Raw genomic sequence first — 6,632 nt, 5'->3', positions numbered from 1 at the left:
GTGTACGGGCGCTAATGACCACGCAGTTGAGCGTCTCACAAACCAAACATCATCATCATCATTTTGCTGACAAGCTGAGATGCTGTGGGGCTATCAGAAACTGAGCTGTCTGCACCAGCTAATAATGGAACACTGCTTTCCAATCATGACCTAACCACTTCGTAGTTATCGCGGGACCGAAGGGGTGATAAATTACTGCTGATTTCCGTTTTTCGGGCATTAGGCTGTGCTCCAAGGTATATTTCTCTATCTAACATTCCGTCTGCCAATGTGGGCAACATCGTCAGAGATAGAAAAACAAATTTCAGTTTTGCGTGTGCAGACACATAGAAAATCCGACGGAACTTTAGGGCACAAAAGCCACAGAAACCCCACTCAAACGGATAAATTACCTTCTAAAAAATTTCTGTCGCCATCCCAAGCTGAAAAGAAGAGTGCTTAAAATACTGGCGTACCAGGCTAATCCGTGAACCATAGCAGTAGTTCTATGTTGTGTCGTTAGACTGTGGATAGTCCAAGTCTACAGAGAAGGTTTAGAAATCTGTGGAAATCAGGTGAAATCAGTGACCCCTGTACTAGCACAGTCGATTAGGTGATTTGTCTAGTTTTGTATATAAGAGTCTGGGGATAGCGACAATGAGGCACCGAAACTGTTAGTTAAATAAAGTAATTAATAAAATTCCGGCTGTCGGTATTCATTTTCTTCAAGACAGTATTTGGAGGACGAACTCGATCATTCAAGAACTGCTTACGGAAGAAGCGGCTACTGTGGCAAAGAGATAAATAAGGTATAACATTGTAAATGATATGGGGCTTCCAGTGGGAAGAACCAACTAATCGGGAAGTTTTCCTCCATTCATAAAAATGGGACTTAACATCAGAGGTCATCAGTCCCTTAGACTTAGAACTACTTAAACCGCAACTAACCTAAGGACAGCACACACATCCATGAGCGAGGCAGGATTCGAACCTGCGACCATAGCAACAGCGCGGTTCCGAACTGAAGCGCCTAGAACCACTCGGCTACACCGACCGGCAAAAATAATTACAAATCGTATCAGTAAAGTACTATTAGGGACAGTCAAACACAAACGAGACAGTTGAAAAGCTGAGTAAACTGTATATTATCTCAAATGTTGTCGCCGTATCTGTTAATACATTTCTCGTACTGTGAGACTAAACGGTCAATGGCGTTATGGAAAAATGTTTGCTACTGAACCATGATTGCATACAGGCGCGCACCTCTTCGTCCGAAGCAAATCGTAAGCCGTGAACGTCTTTCTTCAGGGTTCAAAAATATGGAAATCTCATGGGGAGATGTCCGGACTGTATGGAGGATGAACAAGAGTCACCCAGCGAAACTTCTGCGGCATACTCGAAACAACTTTGACAGCAAGTGTGTTGGCGTTTTGTTTGCAGGTTCTTTCGAGCATGCTGCAGACGTATCGCTGGGAAGCGCTTACACATCCCTCACAACCCCGATATCTTTCCATGGCATGTCCATATTTCTGGAGACAAGAAAGACGGACTGGTCGCAATCATGGTTCCATAGCCAACTGCAAAGATTTTTTCATGAGTACATTGACCGTCTTGTCTCACTGTAGGATAGCAGTTTACATACTTTTTCCCATCTGTCTCGTTTTAATTTGACTCCCCCTTTAAGATAGTGTATAAACACAGTATATAAAGAAACAAGAAAGATCCGGCAATATTCGAACACTGCAATGCACCTACGGCTGTCTCTTGCCACAGCAGAAATACATAAAATCCTTTGTACATGCCGCCTGCTGTGCATAGAAATTACAGAAAGAAGCGTTACATCCGCCTTAAGGAACGAAATAGCGATTGTCTTCCGGGAAACACAGACACATCGACAGTATTAGTTCATGCACTGGTACTAGAATTTCACCAAATTCCTTTCTCCACTACCACCATTTTATCAAGATCCCGTCAATACTATGCTAAGATGTACCGGATGATCAAAAAGTCAGTATAAATTTGAAAACTGAATAAATCACGGAATAATGTAGATAGAGAGGTACAAATTGACTCACATGGTTGGAATGACATGGGGTTTTATTAGAACCAAAAAAATACAAACGTTCAAAATAATGTCCGACAGATGACGCTTCATCTGATCACAATAGCAGTAATTAGCATAACAAAGTAAGACAAAGCAAAGATGATGTTCTTTACAGGAAATACTCAATATGTCCACCATCATTCCTCAACAATAGCTGTAGTCGAGGAATAATGTTGTGAACAGCACTGTAAAGCATGTCCGGAGTTATGGTGAGGCATTGGCGTCGGATGTTGTCTTTCAGCATCCCTAGAGATATCTGTCGATCACGATACACTTCAAGTAACCCCAAAGCCAGTCATCGCACGGACTGAGGTCTGGGGACCTGGGAGGCCAAGCATAAATTTCGGGCGTATTATAGTATTTGAGAGTTGTCGCATCGCGTTTTAGTACCTGAATAGTGTAAATTCGCGTAGTCGTTTGTCTTCTGTTTTTGTTTTGAACGGCCAGTGTCGGTTGGTCACAGTCAGTGTGCTCCCTGCCGCCGTTGGATAAGCAGCTGCAGCAGCAAGTCGTATACTCCTAGCTCACTCATTTGTTACATAGTTTAATTCTTAATTTCTTTGCGTGTTTTTGGTACTTGCATCGTTTAATTCATAAATTTCGGGCGTATTATAGTATTTGAGAGTTGTAGCATCGCGTTTTAGTACCTGAATAGTGTAAATTCGCGTAGTCTCCTTCCGCCGCCGAGCAGTGTCAGCAGTGCACAAGTAGCAGCATTACTGCATTTACTAGGCAATCTTGTATTTTAATAACCGTTTAAATTTTGTCGATTTGTTTGCGCTCTCTGTAGATTAGTTCAGACGTTCTTTGCAAAACAGTTTTTAGCATGGATAGGGACTGCAACTGCTGTGTTCGGATGCAGGCTGAGTTGGCATCTCTTCGCTCCCAGCTTCAGGCAGTGTTGGCTTCGGTCACACAGCTTGAGGCTGTTGCCAATGGGCATCACTGTGGGGGTCCGGATGGGGGTTTGTCGGGGACGGCCAGCTCGTCCCACGCATCCCCTGATCGGACTACGACTGCGGTTGCCCGGGATACTGCCCGCATTGAGGCTGATCCCTCACCTGTGGTAGAGTGGGAGGTCGTCTCAAAGTGTGGCAAGGGGCGAAAGACATTCTGGAGGGCTGAACGGAAAGCCTCTCCAGTTTGTCTGGCGAACCGGTTTCAGGCTCTGTCTCAGGCCGATACTGATCTTCGGCCTGACATGGGTGCTTGTTCTGTTCCAGAGGTTGCCCCTCAGTCTGCAAGATCCGGGCAGTCGCAGAGGGTGGGCTTACTGGTAGTTGGGAGCTCCAACGTCAGGCGCGTAATGGGGCCCCTTAGGGAAATGGCAGCAAGAGAGGGGAAGAAAACCAATGTGCACTCCGTGTGCATACCGGGGGGAGTCATTCCAGATAAGGAAAGGGTCCTTCCGGATGCCATGAAGGGTACAGGGTGCACCCATCTGCAGGTGGTCGCTCATGTCGGCACCAATGATGTGTGTCGCTATGGATCGGAGGAAATCCTCTCTGGCTTCTGGCGACTATCTGATTTGGTGAAGACTGCCAGTCTCGCTAGCGGGATGAAAGCAGAGCTCAACATCTGCAGCATCGTCGACAGGACTGACTGCGGACCTTTGGTGCAGAGCCGAGTGAAGGGTCTGAATCAGAGGCTGAGACGGTTCTGCGACCGTGTGGGCTGCAGATTCCTCGACTTGCGCCATAGGGTGGTGGGGTTTCGGGTTGCGCTGGATAGGTGAGGAGTCCACTACACGCAACAAGCGGCTACACGGGTAGCAGGGGGTTGTGTGGCGTGGGCTGGGCGGTTTTTTAGGTTAGATGGCCTTGGGCAAGTACAGAAAGGGCAACAGCCTCAACGGGTGCGGGGCAAAGTCAGGACATGCGGGGACCAAGCAGTAATCGGTATTGTAATTGTCAACTGTCGAAGCTGCGTTGGTAAAGTACCAGAACTTCAAGCGCTGATAGAAAGCACCGAAGCTGAAATAGTTATAGGTACAGAAAGCTGGCTTAAGCCAGAGATAAATTCTGCCGAAATTTTTACAAAGGTAAAGACGGTGCTTAGAAAGGATAGATTGCAGGCAACCGGTGGTGGAGTGTTCGTCGCTGTTAGTAGTAGTTTATCCTGTAGTGAAGTAGAAGTGGATAGTTCCTGTGAATTATTATGGGTGGAGGTTACACTCAACAACCGAACTAGGTTAATAATTGGCTCCTTTTACCGACCTCCCGACTCAGCAGCATTAGTGGCAGAACAATTGAGAGAAAATTTGGAATACATTTCACTTAAATTTTCTCAGCATGTTATAGTCTTAGGTGGAGATTTCAATTTACCAGATATAGACTGGGACACTCAGATGTTTAGGACGGGTGCTAGGGACAGAGCATCGAGTGACATTATACTGAGTGCACTATCCGAAAATTACCTCAAGCAATTAAACAGAGAACCGACTCGTGGAGATAACATCTTGGACCTACTGATAACAAACAGACCCGAACTTTTCGACTCTGTATGTACAGAACAGGGAATCAGTGATAATAAGGCCGTTGCAGCATCCCTGAATATGGAAGTTAATAGGAATATAAAAAAGGGAGGAAGGTTTATCTGTTTAGCAAGAGTAATAGAAGGCAGATTTCAGACTACCTAACAGATCAAAACGAAAATTTCTGTTCCGACACTAACAATGTTGAGTGTTTATGGAAAAAGTTCAAGGGAATCGTAAAATGCGTTTTAGACAGGTACGTGCCGAGTAAAACTGTGAGGGACGGGAAAAACCCACCGTGGTACAACAACAAAGTTAGGAAACTACTGCGAAAGCAAAGAGAGCTCCACTCCAAGTTTAAACGCAGCCAAAACCTCTCAGACAAACAGAAGCTAAACGATGTCAAAGTTAGCGTAAGGAGGGCTATGCGTGAAGCGTTCAGTGAATTCGAAAGTAAAATTCTATGTACCGACTTGACAGAAAATCCTAGGAAGTTCTGGTCTTACGTTAAATCAGTAAGTGGCTCGAAACAGCATATCCAGACACTACGGGATGATGATGGCATTGAAACAGAGGATGACACGCGTAAAGCTGAAATACTAAACACCTTTTTCCAAAGCTGTTTCACAGAGGAAGACCGCACTGCAGTTCCTTCTCTAAATCCTCGCACGAACGAAAAAAATGGCTCACATCGAAATAAGTGTCCAAGAAATAGAAAATCAACTGAAATCACTCAACAGAAGAAAGTCCACTGGACCTGACGGGATACCAATTCGATTCTACACGAAAGAACTTGCCCCCCTTCTAACAGCCGTGTACCGCAAGTATCTAGAGGAACGGAGGGTTCCAAATGATTGGAGAAGAGCACAGATAGTCCCAGTCTTCAAGAAGGGTCGTCGAGCAGATGCGCAAAACTATAGACCTATATCTCTGACGTCGATCTGTTGTAGAATTTTAGAACATGTTTTTTGCTCGAGTATCATGTTGTTTTTGGAAACCCAGAATCTACTATGTAGGAATCAACGTGGATTCCGGAAACAGCGATCGTGTGAGACCCAACTCGCTTTATTTGTTCATGAGACCCAGAAAATATTAGATACAGGCTCCCAGGTAGATGCTATTTTCCTTGACTTCCGGAAGGCGTTCGATACAGTTCCGCACTGTCGCCTGATAAACAAAGTAAGAGGCTACGGAATATCAGACCAGCTGTGTGGCTGGATTGAAGAGTTTTTAGCAAACAGAACACAGCATGTTGTTATCAATGGAGAGACGTCTACAGACGTTAAAGTAACCTCTGGCGTGCCACAGGGGAGTGTTATGGGACCATTGCTTTTCACAAAATATATAAATGACCTAGTAGGTAGTGTCGGAAGTTCGATGCGGCTTTTCGCGGATGATGCTGTAGTATACAGAGAAGTTGCAGCATTAGAAAATTGTAGCGAAATGCAGGAAGATCTGCAGCGGCTAGGCACTTGGTGCAGGGAGTGGCAACTGACCCTTAACATAGACAAATGTAATGTATTGCGAATACATAGAAAGAAGGATCCTTTATTGTATGATTATATGATAGCGGAACAAACACTGGTAGTAGTTACTTCTGTAAAATATCTGGGAGTATGCGTGCGGAACGATTTGAAGTGGAATGATCATATAAAATTAATTGTTGGTAAGGCGGGTACCAGGTTGAGATTCATTGGGAGAGTGCTTAGAAAATGTAGTCCATCAACAAAGGAGGTGGCTTACAAAACACTCGTTCTACCTATACTTGAGTATTGCTCATCAGTGTGGGATCCGTACCAGATCGGTTTGACGGAGGAGATAGAGAAGATCCAAAGAAGAGCGGCGCGTTTCGTCACAGGGTTATTTGGTAAGCGTGATAGCGTTACGGAGATGTTTAGCAAACTCAAGTGGCAGACTCTGCAAGAGAGGCGCTCTGCATCGCGGTGTAGCTTGCTCGCCAGGTTTCGAGAGGGTGCCTTTCTGGATGAGGTATCGAATATATTGCTTCCCCCTAATTATACCTCCCGAGGAGATCACGAATGTAAAATTAGAGAGATTAGAGCGCGCACGGAGGCT

Source organism: Schistocerca americana, chromosome 3 (assembly GCF_021461395.2).
Source record: "Schistocerca americana isolate TAMUIC-IGC-003095 chromosome 3, iqSchAmer2.1, whole genome shotgun sequence".
Taxonomy (NCBI): Eukaryota; Metazoa; Arthropoda; class Insecta; order Orthoptera; family Acrididae; genus Schistocerca; species Schistocerca americana.
The sequence above is the reverse complement of the archived record's forward strand: the minus strand, read 5'-3'. Positions refer to the sequence as shown.